The sequence below is a fragment of the Trachemys scripta genome, chromosome 1, assembly GCF_013100865.1.
Source record: "Trachemys scripta elegans isolate TJP31775 chromosome 1, CAS_Tse_1.0, whole genome shotgun sequence".
Classification (NCBI taxonomy): Eukaryota; Metazoa; Chordata; order Testudines; family Emydidae; genus Trachemys; species Trachemys scripta.
In genome coordinates, this window is record NC_048298.1 from 83,662,792 (window position 1) to 83,676,562 (window position 13,771).

Genomic DNA, 13,771 nt, shown 5'->3' on the forward strand with positions numbered 1-13,771 from the left:
GAGGTCTCACAAGACCCCCATTTGAACCAATGGGAATCTGTTCCTTACTGAACCTGTCTGGGAAGATTGCCTTGTTAATAACCATTACATCAGCTCTCAGAGTTAGAGAAATCAGGGTGTTGATAGCTGATCCTCCCTTACAGTATTCTTTAAGGACAGAGCAACAGAGGGTCCTGTGGCACCTTTGAGACTAACAGAAGTACTGGGAGCATAAGCTTTCGTGGGTAAGAACCTCACTTCTTCAGATGCATCTGAAGAAGTGAGGTTCTTACCCACGAAAGCTTATGCTCCCAGTACTTCTGTTAGTCTCAAAGGTGCCACAGGACCCTCTGTTGCTCTGTCCTTAAAGAATACTGTAAGGGAGGATCAGCTATCAACACCCTGATTTCTCTAACTCTGAGAGCTGATGTAATGGTTATTAACAAGGCAATCTTCCCAGACAGGTTCAGTAAGGAACAGATTCCCATTGGTTCAAATGGGGGTCTTGTGAGACCTCTGAGAACTAGATTAAGATAATAAACTGAAGTGGGAGTCTTTACTTAAGGGAAGAGGTTCTTCAGTCCTCTAATGAACCTTACAGTTGTAAGGTGAGAAAACACTGAGATCCCTTCCACTAGAGAATGAAAAACTGTTATCACAGCCAAATGAACCTTGATTAAGCTACTTGATAAACCTGTTTTATTCAGTTGTAGCAGCTAATCCAGGATAAGTGAAAGTGAAGAAGATTCAGGTGCAAGTTGCTGACTTTCACACTAATAGTTAAATCTTTTCCACTTCTGAAAGTAAATATTATGGGTAACTTCTTTTCTGCTGTTTAAAAATACCTGCTGTACCTCTTCAGAACAGGTAGATTCTATCCCTGCAAACCACTGAGGAGCCACACCTGGAAACTGAGAATGTATAGGTTGGGATGAAGTACTTGGCTGACATCCTGGTAGAGGAGACAAGGGATGCACAGAAGATTGATTGCCAGACAAGGAGACAATTTAAACAAGTAAGGGTACCATGTTTGTTTTGGCCATGTTACGACTATTAGGATAACCCTGGTTTTATCCTGCCTGATCTTGTTCATCACCCTTAAAATTAGAGGCATTGGGGGAAACATGTAATACAGACCCTTCAACCAAGATAAAAGGAAGGCATCCCCCAGGAAATTGGGGTCTCAATCCCCTCTTGAACAGAACAGATCGCACTTCCTGTTTGTGGCAGTGGCAAAGAGGTCCACTTGTTCAAAATATATCATCTAGTATTCATGGATCCAATTCCCATTTGTAGTCCTGGGAGAAGTGCTAGCTGAGAACACTGGCCAGGGGAGTTTTGCACTCCGGGAAGGTATATTGCTGAAATGTGAATGTGATGGACTATGCACCTATTCCATATCTTTACTGCTTTGACACACAGAGAGGCGGATCTTGCTCTGCCTTGCCTGTTAATATAAAACATGCAGGCTACATTGTCTGCCATGATTTTGATAGACTTTCCTGTAATGAGAAGCTGAAAATGAAGACAGGCACTCCTGACTGCCATTCATTCCAATAGAAACTAAATGAATTCTTTGCTTCAGTCTTCACAGCTGAGGATGTTAGGGAGATTCCCAACCCTGAGCTGTCCTTTGTAGGTGACAAATCTGAGGAATTGTCACAGATTGAAATGTCACTAGAGGAGGTTTTGGAATTAATTGATAAACTTAACAGTAACAGTAACAAGTCACCGGGACCAGATGGCATTCACCCAAGAGTTCTGAAAGAACTCAAATGTGAAATTGCAGAACTATTAACTATGGTTTGTAACCTGTCCTTTAAATCAGCTTCTGTACCCAATGACTGGAAGATAGCTAATGTAACGCCAATATTTAAAAAGGGCTCTAGAAGTGATCCCAGCAATTACAGACCAGTAAGTCTAACATCAGTACTGGGCAAATTAGTTGAAACAATAGTAAAGAATAAACTTGTCAGACACATAGAAGGACATAAATTGTTGGGCAGAAGTCAACATGGTTTCTGTAAAGGGAAATCATGTCTTACTAATCTATTAGAGTTCTTTGAAGGGGTCAACAAACATGTGGACAAGGGGGAATCCAGGGGACATAGTGTACTTAGATTTCCAGAAAGCCTTGACAAGGACCCTCACCAAAGACTCTTACGTAAATTAAGTTGTCATGGGATAAGAGGGAAGATCCTTTCATGGATTGAGAACTGGTTAAAAGACTGGGAACAAAGGGTAGGAATAAATGGTAAATTTTCAGAATGTATAGGGGTAACTAGTGGTGTTCCCCAAGGGTCAGTCCTAGGACCAATCCTATTCATAAATGATCTGGAGAAAGGAATAAACAGTGAGGTGGCAAAGTTTGCAGATGATACTAAACTGATCAAGATAGTTAAGAGCAAAGCAGACTGTGAAGAACTTCAAAAAGATCTCACAAAACTAAGGCCTGGACTATACTAGCGGGGGGGTTCGAACTAAGATACGCAACTTCAGCTACGCTATTCGCGTAGCTGAGGTTGAAGTATCTTAGTTCAACTTACCTGGCCATTCTCATGGCGGCTAGTCAACTGCCATGGCTCCCCCGTCGACTCCACTTACTCCACCTGCCGAGATGGAGTATGGGCATCGATTCGCGGATCGATTTATCGCATTCAGATGAGACGCGATAAATCGATCCCCGATACATCGAACACTACATGCCGATCCAGTGGGTAGTATAGACGTACCCTAAGTGATTGGGCAACAAACTGGCAAATGAAATTTAATGTGGATAAACGTAAAGTAATGCACATTGGAAAAAATAACCCCAACTATATATATATTATGATGGGGGCTAATTTAGCTACAACTAATCAGGAAAGAGATCTTGGAGTCATCCTGGATAGTTCTCCGAAAACGTCCACGCAGTGTGCAGCGGCAGTCAAAAAAGCAAACAAGATGTTAGGAATCATTAAAAAAGGGATAGAGAATAAGATGGAGAATATCTTGTTGCCCTTATATAAATCCATAGTACACCCACAGCTTGAATACTGCGTATAGATGTGGTCTCCTCATCTCAAAAAAGATATACTGGCATTAGAAAAGGTTCAGAGAAGGGCAACTAAAATGATTAGGGGTTTGGAACGGGTCCCGTATGAGGAGAGATTAAAGAGGCTAGGACTCTTCAGCTTGGAAAAGAGGAGACTAAGGGGGGGTATGATAGAGGTATATAAAATCATGAGTGGTGTGGAGAAAGTGAATACAGAAAAGTTATTTACTTGTTCCCATAATATAAGAACTAGGGGCCACCAAATGAAATTAATGGGCAGCAGGTTTAAAACAAATAAAAGGAAGTTCTTCACACAGCTCCCGGTCAACCTGTGGAACTCCTTGCCTGAGGAGGTTGTGAAGGCTAGGACTATAACAGGGTTTAAAATAGAACTAGATAAATGCACGGAGGTTAAGTCCATGAATGGCTATTAGCCAGGATGGGTAAGGAATGGTGTCCCTAGCCTCTGTTTGTCCGAGGGTGGAGATGGATGGCAGGAGAGAGATTACTTGATCATTACCTGTTAGGTTCATTCCCTCTGGGGCACCTGGCATTGGCCACTGTTGGTAGACAGGATACTGGACTGGATGGACCTTTGGTCTGACCCGGTATGGCCATTCTGATGTTCTTATGTTCTTAAATTAGCTAGTTGATGTGGAAAGAGGAAACCACCTTTGGGAGGAACTTCTGATGAGAATGTAGGCAAACCTCATCCTTAAAGAAGATTGTATATAGAAGTCCTGACATTAATGGCCGCAGCTCTCCCACACTTCTGGCTGAGCTACCAGAAAAGCCACCTTCATTGGTAGAAGCATCAGAGAGCAGGTATCCAACAGTTCAAATGGGGGACTCATAAGTCTTGACAATACTAAGTTTAGAACCCAAAGGGGAATGGGGTCTTATACATGAGGGTATAATTTGAGTAAGCCCTTTAAAAATCTTATGGACATTGGAAAAAATAAAGCAATTGTCCACCTTAGGACAAAATAGCAGCCAGATGTACCTTGATAGAACTAATTGCCAAATGTTGGTGTTTCAGGTATAACAAGTAATCCAGAATATGTTGAACTGAAGAACTGGATGTTAATACCCCATATTGATGAACCCAGATGGAGAAATGCTTCATTTAGTAAGGTAAGTCGCTCTTGTAGAAGGCTTTCTACTATTTAGTAGGATGTCTTTAACGCCTTTCAGGCAAGCCTGCTCTCTAGTATTTAGCCATGCAGCATCCATGCTGCTAACTGAAGGGATTGCAGGCTTGAGTGGAGAAGGCAACCATGATCCTGGGAGATTATGGTCCAAGTCCAGTGGAAATGATTGGAGGTTTGACTGACAGCATCAGGAGAGTGGAGAACCAGTGCTGTTGGGCTCCTGCTGGGGCTACAAGCCTGACTCTGGCCTAGTCCTGTCTTATTTTTGGCAATACTCTATGAATGGGTGGGATTGGTGGAAAAGCTTAGAGGATCATGACTGACCACACCTGTAAAAAAGCATCTGTCATGGAACCCAGACTGTGGCCCCATAGGGAGCTGAACTGATGGCACTTTCTGTTGGACTTTGTCACATAGGTCTACTTGGGGAAAAACCCAAGATGTATCTGGCTACAACCAGGCGATGAGAGCACTCGTGATAACTCATAAACGATCTGCTCAGGTAGTCTGTTAGGTCATTCTGTATGCCTGGCAGGTAAGATGCTTCTAGATATATTGAGTGGGCAATTGAGAGCTCCCAGAGTAGAGTCACTTTTTGACAGAATGGAGAAAAGCGGGCTCTCCCCTGCTTATCAAGGTAAAACATTTCCGCCACATTGTCTGTGAGGACTAACAGGCTGCTTTCCCTGATCTGTGATAGAAATACCTGGCAAGCCAGTCTGATAGCTTTCAGTTCTCTTACAATGATGTAAGACCTCTGAGGACCACAGAATCTACATTTTTAGAGAACCAAGGTGGACTTCCCATCCCAGGGCTGAAGCATCTGCCACTAGCATGAGAGTCGGTTGTGGGCGGGCAAATGGAATATCTACATATACAGTGGGTTGATGTGTCCACCAATCTAGGAAGGTGTGGACATGAGAGGCCACTCTTACCACAGAGTCAAATTGATGGCAGCTTGGAGAGTAGGCTGATGCCAGCCAGCCCTGCAGAGTTGTGGTCTGGCATATTGAACCATATAAGTTCAAGAGGCCATATGACCCAGCATGCTGTTGTGACCAGGTGAGCCTTCAAACCAATGACAATTGAACAAATTGCCTGGAACCTGGAGTGTAAAAGAAAGACCCTGGCTTAAGCTGAGTCCAGTACAGCTCCTATACCTCTATCCTCTGGACTGGGGACAGAAGAGATTTCTCTGTGTTGAGTAACACATGTGAATGTTAACTGCATCACAGCAACACTGCTCTGCACTTGCCATTTGGACCAGACCTTGACAAGCCAGTCATCTAGGTAGGGGTAAACCTGCACTCCTGCTCTTCGAAGGAATGCAGCTACTACTGCCATGACCTTTGTAAAACCTTGGGAGCTACTGACAGGCTGAAAGGTAGTACAGTGCACTGGTAATGGTTTTGATTTGCCAGAAGTCAGTGGTACTTCCTGTGAACTTAACTGGTTGCCAAGTAGGCAAGTAGGCATCTTTTAAGTCAAGGGCAGCATACTAGTCCTCGGGATCCAGGGAAGGGATAATAGAAGCTAGAGTGACCATGCAAACTTTATCCTTTTTAAGAATGTGTTGAGTTGATACAGATCTAAAATTGGTCTTAGACACACACACACCCCTTCAATTTTGGAATTAGGAAATATTGGGAATAAAACACCTTCCCTCAGAGGCCACATGAAAAAAAATGGTTACTAACCTTTAGTGACTGTTCTTCTTTGAGATGTGTTGCACATGTCCATTTCACTCTTGGTGTGAATGCTGGAATTTTTCCCCTCAATGATACTCATAGGGGCGGTTCAAGTGTCCTCTGCTGCCACACGCCACTGTCACCGGGATAAAAGGCCCAGCCAACCCCTCAGTTCCTTCTTTCTGGAAACTCTGATGTAGCGGGTAGCAGGGCAGGTCATGGAATGGACATGAATAACACATTTCGAAGAACAACAGTTACAAAAGGTTAGTGACCATTTTTTCTTCTTTAAATGATAGTGGATGTGCATTCCACTCTTGGTGACTCCCAATCAGTTAAATATGTGAAGGGACTGGAGTTCATGTACACACAGACTGCAGTACAGCTTGACCAAATTTGGCAGCATCTCTTCAGTATTGGGTGATGGCCTAAAGGGAGGAGAAAGTGTGCACTGACAACCAGGTTGCTGCTCTACAGATGTCCAGGAGAGGAATCTGCGCTAGGAATGCCATTGAAGATGCTTGCCACCTTGGAAGTGAGCACCTTGCTTTCTGGTAGTGAACCGCCTTCCAGTTCATAACAAGCACAGATACAAAAAGTTACCCAAGAGGTAACCTTTCATTCTGTCTGCTACAGCCACCAACGGTTGGGTGTAGGGTGACCAGATAGCAAGTGTGAAAAATCGGGACAGAGAGTGGGGGGTAATAGGCACCCATGTAAGAAAAAGCCCCAAATATCGGGACTGTCCCTATAAAATCGGGACATCTGGTCACCCTAGTTGGGTGAGCTGCCGAATAGTTTGATAATGTCTATAAAGAATGCAAGTGCTCATCTAACATTCAATGTGTGTAGCCATTACTTATCTCTATTTGTCTGAGGTTTTGGATAAAACACAGATAAGTATATTGATTGATTGTTATGAAAATTTGAAATTATCTTGGAGAGAAAACTCGGATGAGCGAATAAGTCTTTAAAGAAGACAGTGTACAGTGGTTTGGATGTGAAAGCATGCAGCTCAGAGACCCTTCTCGCCTAAGTGATAGCAATTAGGAAACCACCTTCTATGAAAGGTGTAGTAAGGAGCATGTTGCTAATGGCTCAAATAGTAATCTCATAAGTTTAGATAAAACCAGTTCAATTCCCAAGAGGGAACGGGCTTCAATTAATGAGGGTACAATCGTTCCAGGACTCTATTTGTCTACAAAACAGTTATCCACCTGAGGGTGGAAAGCTGATATTGCTACCAGGTGAACCTTGATAGAGGAAATTGCTACGCCTTGCTGTTTCAGGTGCAGCAGTATTTGTTGGATAGACAAATGCATCAGTGAGATTCTGGTTTGACTAGCTCAGATTCACAACAGCTTCCATTTTGACAAATAGATAGTTCTGGTGGAGGGCTTTCTGCTGCTCAGTGAGACCTGGCAGACTTGCTCCAATGAAGCCTGTTCTTTGGGATTTAACCATGAAGCTTCTAGGCTGTTAAATGAATGGATTGCAGGTTTGGGTGAAGCAGCCAACCATGGTCCTGAGAGATCAAATCTGGGTGCAACGGGAGTGAGATGGGAGTTGCCACTGAGAAATCCAGTAGAGTGTAAAACCAGTGTTGGCCGGACCACACTGCGGCTACAAATATAACCCAGGCATGTTCTCGCTTGATCTTTAGTAGCAGTCTCTGTAGGAGTGGAATTGGGGGGAAAGCATAGTAAAGCTTTCCAGTCCAGAGTAGCAGGAAGGCATCTGTGATGGAGCCTGCACTGTGGTTGTGAGGGAGCAGAATTGGTGGCATTTTCTGTTGCATTTGTTCACAAATAGGTCTATTTGGGGAAAATGCATCTGCCTACATATGGACCAAGAGACCACTTACCATGACTGGAAAATGACCTTCTCAGGCAGTCTGCTAGCTTGTTCTGCACCACTGGAAGGTAAGAAGCCTCGAGGTTGACTGAATGGGCTATGCAAAATTCCCAAAGGTGAACTGCTTCCGGACACAGAAGGAATGATTGAGCTCCTCCCTGCCCATTGAGGTAAAACATTGCTGTGATATCTGTAAGGACAAACAGTTTTCTCCCCCGATATGAGGTAGGAAAGCCTGATAGGCAAGATTAATCACTTTGAGCTCTCTAATGTTGATATGAAGAGGGAGCTCTGTCGAGGATCAAAGACCCTGAGTTCGGAGGGGCTCCAGGTGAGCTCCCCACTCTAGAGCCAGCACATTTGAGACCAGAGTCATTGATGGTTGAGGGTGGAGGAAGAGAATGCTCACACAAACTTTGAGAGGATCCAACCGCCAATTCAGCAAAATTAGAACTCACAAAGGTACTATGAGCACAGTGGTGAGTACGCTCAGGCCAGCTGTGTCTGAAGGGGTCTGAGGTGCAGCCTTGCGAATTGTACTACATATGTGCACAAGGCCATATGTCTTAGGAGCTTGTGATGGGGTGTACAAACCCCACACTGGGCAACAAGGGGTGAAGCAACTGCTCTGGGCTCAGACAGCCCTGTCCCCACCACACCTGTAGGAAATGCACTAACTGGAGGAGGAGTTAAAAGGCAGGGGATAAGCTCATTTGGTGGCAGACCAGGGAAGAGAGCAGACCTGCAACCTGCAACTCCAGCAGAGAACAGCTGAGGAAAGGCAGAAATCTTCCTAAGACAACTGCCCAAAGGTCCCACCCTGATAGAAGGGAGGACCTACTACACAAAAAGCCTGAGAGGGAAGAATTCCCCTGTCCCTCTCATACAAACTCCAGACTTTATTAATGCCCTTTATTTTTCTTGTACTAACCCCATGAAGGAAAGCCATAGGACTGATCTGGCCCAGGAGGGTGGGCCATACTGCGAGAGAAAGCAGTGCCATCCGAGAAAGAAGAAGAGCCACCCATGCTACACACAGCCACCAGAAGGTGCCTTGTGATGAGCGAATACTATTCATACCACCTTAACCCTGACAGCAGCTCTTGAACAATTGCAGTGGGAGGATTGGGGAAGGGGAAGGTGATAGGAAGTGGCCCAGTGAGGGAGACCATAAATATCCCCAGCTGTCAGATCACTGATAGCCCTCAAAGGGCCCTGGGTCGGAGTCGAATGGGGTGGGAGGGCCCGGGGTCCCCTACCAAAACCCGCCCCTGCAAGTAATGGGCCTAAGCCATAACCACTAGGAGATGCTATACTGCCAACCAACCCCCCGAGCAGGGATCATCGCAGAGACTCATACGGTGTCAGGCAGTTGTGATTGGATGAATCTTGAAGTCTGATATGAGAGATCAAATAGATTGCAATCTCGACTCTGGGAGGAATGCTCTAGCCTGGATAGAGTCCCAGACAGCCCCTATCAACACTATCCTTTGCACTAGGCTAAGGTTAGACTTGTCTGCATTGATCAGTAAGCCTAAAGCCTTGAAGGTTGATTGAATGAGTTGAACACTGGATATAACCTGAGCTTTTGACCAGCCCTTGACTAGACAGTCATCCATTTCAGGGTAGATCTGCACTCCTAAATCTCCTGAGGAACACTGCTACCATGGCTATACATTTTATGAACACCCAAGTTGCTGTAGATAGGTCAAATGGAAGCACCATGAACTGGTAATGTGAGTGTGTCACTACAAATCTGAGGAACTTTCTATGCCCTTGGTATATTGACACATTAAAGTAGGTGTCTCTTAAATGGAGGGCAACATACCAGACTCCAGGATCCAGAGAGTGATTAATGGGTGCCAGGGTGACCATGTAAAACTTATCTTTTTGAGATATTTGTTGAGCTGACGCAGGTCTAAAATAGGTCTGAGATCTCCCTTAGCTTTCTGGATTAGGAAATAACGGGAGTAGAAACCCTTCTGTCTAAAATTCTGCAGAACCTCCTCAATGGCTCCCACCTGAAGAAGAGATTGAACCTCCTGAACCTGTAGTTCTTCATGAGACAGGTTCTTGAACAGGGATGGGGAGGGAGGTGGTAAGGAGAGACGGAAATAAAATGGAGGGTGTATCTACTTCTACTGTGCTCAATACCCAACAGTCCATGGTAATACGGGACCAACCACTAAGGAAACAGGAAAGGTGGTTTGCAAACAAAGGAAAAATGGGACCTGGTATCCTGGGAACTAATACAGCATCCTTGACTAGCCCTTCAGAACACCTGCTTAGAAATCCTTGAATTTCTAGGTGTGGCAGGCATCGATGCAGAGGTAGAAGGAGGAGGTGGTCTATAGCAATAACCTCTACTCTTCTTTCTCTTCAAGTTTTCACAAACAGCTAGAGCAGAATACCAGAGGGGTTGCTGAGGACAGAAGTTCTTCCTGGAAGGGCCTGGGGTGTACAATCAAAGGACTTTAGGCTTGCCCTCGAGCCTTTTAATCATGGAGCTTAGCATCTGTCTGCTCCGAAAAAAGCGAGGATCCTTCAAAGGGCATGTCTTGCACAGTCTGTTGGACCTCCTGCGGAGCCCAGAGGACTGCAATCAGGAGCTCCTATGGATGGCCATTGCCAAAGCCATGGACATAGCAGCTGAGTCAGCAGCATCCAGAGCAGCTTGCAGCAAGGACCTTGCCACCAATTATCCCTCATCCACTAGCAAGGAGAACTCCTGCTTAGCCTCTTCTGGGAGCATGCCTTTAAATTTTAGCATGGAGTCTCATACGTTAAAATCATACCGGCCCAAAAGTGCATGATGCTTTGCAATCCTCAGCTGCAACCCTGGGTAGAATAAAACTTTCCTACCAAACAGAGCTAACTTCTTTGAGTCTTTTGATTTTAGCATTGTGCCCTAATGCCATTGCCTTTCATTCTCATTGGCAGCAGATGATGAAACGGAGAGATGGGAGTAAAGGAATACATAATGTTGGGTGGGTACATAATACTTGCACTCAGCCCTTTTTGAAGTTGGGGGAAGGGACGCAGGGGTCTGCCACAGCCTCTTAACTGGGTCCATAATGGCCTCACTGAAAGGTAGGGCCACTCTGGAAGGACCTGTAGTGGCTAAAATATTGACCAAGCAGTGAGAAGATTCTTTTACTTCCTCCATTAATATGCACAGACTTAACACAAACCTCTTTAACAATTCTTGGTGCCCTCATAGTCTTCTGGTAGAGGCAACATGCCCCTCCTGAGACTGCCTTGTCAGATGAGGAGGAAGAGGCCATCACTGGCTGCAGATGCTCTTCCTCCCTTTCTTGATCTTAATGGTCCTGAACTGGCTCTTGGAGTCCAGTACCCAGCTGAATACCGGTGTCAGTAGTGGGTGCTGCCCAGTGGGTCGGTGCCACATGCCTTTCTGATGCCACTGAATAGGAGTGCCTGAAATATGATCTGGAGGGTGGGGAAAGCCCCACGGATTCCAAAGACCAAGCACTGTGGAAGTGGGACAGAAGATTTGAAAAAATGAGAGGTTTGGGTCTGAACATATGAAAACTGGTTTGCCAATTCTGACTGGCCCATCAAAACGGCTGCTTTGCAGTTCCCAGGTGTCTTCAGGGGCCCAGAGCCAGAGCTGAAGCAGCAGGAGCAGGAGGCCTACACCTATTACCCTATGATCTCTTTTTTGATAGATCCCGCTGAGAAGGATCAGCAAAAAACAGTGAGTCTGCTGTGGCTGATAGTGTTTCCTGACTAGGGCAGGAGTGTATAGACCTAAGAACTTCGGGGTGGCTCTAGAGTTGTTAAGTCCATGGAGCTTGCTGTTCCTCCGGTCCAAGAACAGAGAAGGACCCTCAAATATCAAGTCTTGAATAGTACTCTGTACTTCATAGGAAAGACCAGAAGACTGCAGCAAGGATGATCTACATATGACCGCTGCAGAACAGAAAGTTACTCACCTTGCAGTAACTGAAGTTCTTCGAGATGTGTGTCCCTGTGGGTGCTCCACTCTAGGTGACATTGCGTCCCGGTGCCGTTGATCGGAGATTTTCAGTAGCAGTGCCTGGTCGGGACGCACGCACTCAGTTGGTATCTCCCGTCTTGTTGGAATCTTCCTGAGTGCGTGCATCCCGCACCCTCCTCAGTTCCTTCTCTACCGTGGAGAATCATACTAGTACTGTGAAGTAGAGGGGAGGAGGGTGGGGAGTAGAGCACCCACAGAGACACACATCTCGAAGAACTTCAGTTACTGCAAGGTGAGTAACTTTCTCTTCTTCGAGTGCTGTCCCTGTGGGTGCTCCACTCTAGGTGAATGTGTAGCAACTACAGTTGGTGGGACTTTGGAGATGCGGCAGTGAGTACTGTAGATAGTACTGTATGGCCTACTATCGTGTCTGCCGTGGTGTCTTGCATGAGAGCATAGTGTTTGGCAAATGTGTGTTCAGATGACCATGTAGCCGCTTTGCAGATGTCAGGAATGGGTACATTACGTAAGAAGGCAACGGATGTCGACATAGCTCGAATGGGATGAGTTCTAATGACTCTGGGCAGTTGAATATTTTGCATGCAGTAACAGGATCTGATTCAGTCAGAGATCCACTTGGACAGACGTTGTTTAGAGATAGCCGTACCTTTCGGTAATGGAGACAAAGAGTCGTGGGGACTTACAAAATGGCTTAGTCCTGTCTAAATAAAAGGCGATTGGTCACCTGATGTCGAGAGTATGCAGGGTTGCCTCGTGCGGAGTCTTGTGAGATTTGGGATAGAAAGTAGGTAAGTATATAGGTTGGTTGAGGTGGAAGGTAAATACCACCTTAGGAGAAATTTAAGATGTGGTCTCAGAGTGACTTTGTCTTTGGAGAAGATTGTGTAGGGAGGATGGGCCATCAGGGCGCTTATTTCACCTACTCTCCTTGCTGATATTATTGCAACTGAAGAAAGCTACCTTCATGGACATATGGAGAAGAGAGGAGGTAGCCAAGGGCTCGAATGGAGGTTTCATGAGAGTGTGAAGAACAAGGTTAAGATTCCATGTAGCCGCTGTTGGGTAAATTTCAGGTTTTATGGTGGGGTGGGTAAAGAGTGAATAACCTTCTAATAGGTCATGGAAGGTGGTAAGCACTGCCAGGTGCACTTCAATGGAGCTGAGTGAAAGTCCGTCCTGTTTTAGTTTCAGGAGGTAGTCTAGAATGTTAGGGAGAGTCACCATATTAGGCGTTAAGTGATTACGTGAGCACTAGAGGGCAAAACGCTTCCACTTCTGCAGGTAGGTTTTACGAGTGGAGTCTTTTCTACTGTGCAGGAGGACATATCGGACTTGCTTGGAACAGGCTAGTTCATGGGTTTGGAACCATGAAGGAACCAGGCTGTGAGGTGGAGCTTTTGCAGCTGGGGATGAAGAACCCATCCATTGTCCTGGGGGGAATGCTGGGGGGAGAACAAGGGCAGTGGAAGCATGTGACCGTGAGAAGCAGGCCAAGGACAAGGAGGGCCAGTGAAGGAGAAATAGAGCTCAGGAACAGGTTTGGATGTTTGGAAAACGAGGAAGGGGTGCAGCAGGTGGTAACTGAAGGTGGGAGGGTGAGGAAGAAGAGAAGAGCAGCTAGTCCCATAGAAAGAGGGGAGGAGTTGATGGAGACAGCACCAAATCTGGGCCCCGGGAGGATACAGGATGGCATAAGGGGGATTATAAGGGAAAATAGGAATGGACAGGGGTTGCAACTTGAGGGAACAGGGGATAGATTAGTAGATCGCACTGTCACCAGGCAAAGGCAGGTTTACGTGATTGGGGACTCCTTCCTGAGAAGGTTTGTGACCAGGGCAGACCCAGAGAACAGAAGGGTGTGCTGTCTACCAGGCGCTAAGATACGGGATGTGGACCTGCGGTTGAAAAGGATCCTAAAAGGAGCAGGTAAGAACCCCTTGATCATCCTTCACGTAGGAACAAATGACACGGCTAGGTTCTCGCTGGAGAGAATCAAGGGAGATTATGCCAGGCTGGGGAAGACGCTTAAGGAAATCGAGGCTCAGATCATCTTCAGTGGGATTCTGCCTGTTCCTAGAGAAGG

General features: G+C 45.7%; 1 protein-coding gene across 1 annotated transcript in view; it reads right to left on the bottom strand.

Moving 5' to 3' along the window:
* The window catches only part of ANKS1B (ankyrin repeat and sterile alpha motif domain containing 1B), a 757,754-nt gene that overhangs the window by 591,899 nt on the left and 152,084 nt on the right, over positions 1-13,771 (bottom strand). The gene's annotated exons all lie outside the window — the stretch shown is intronic.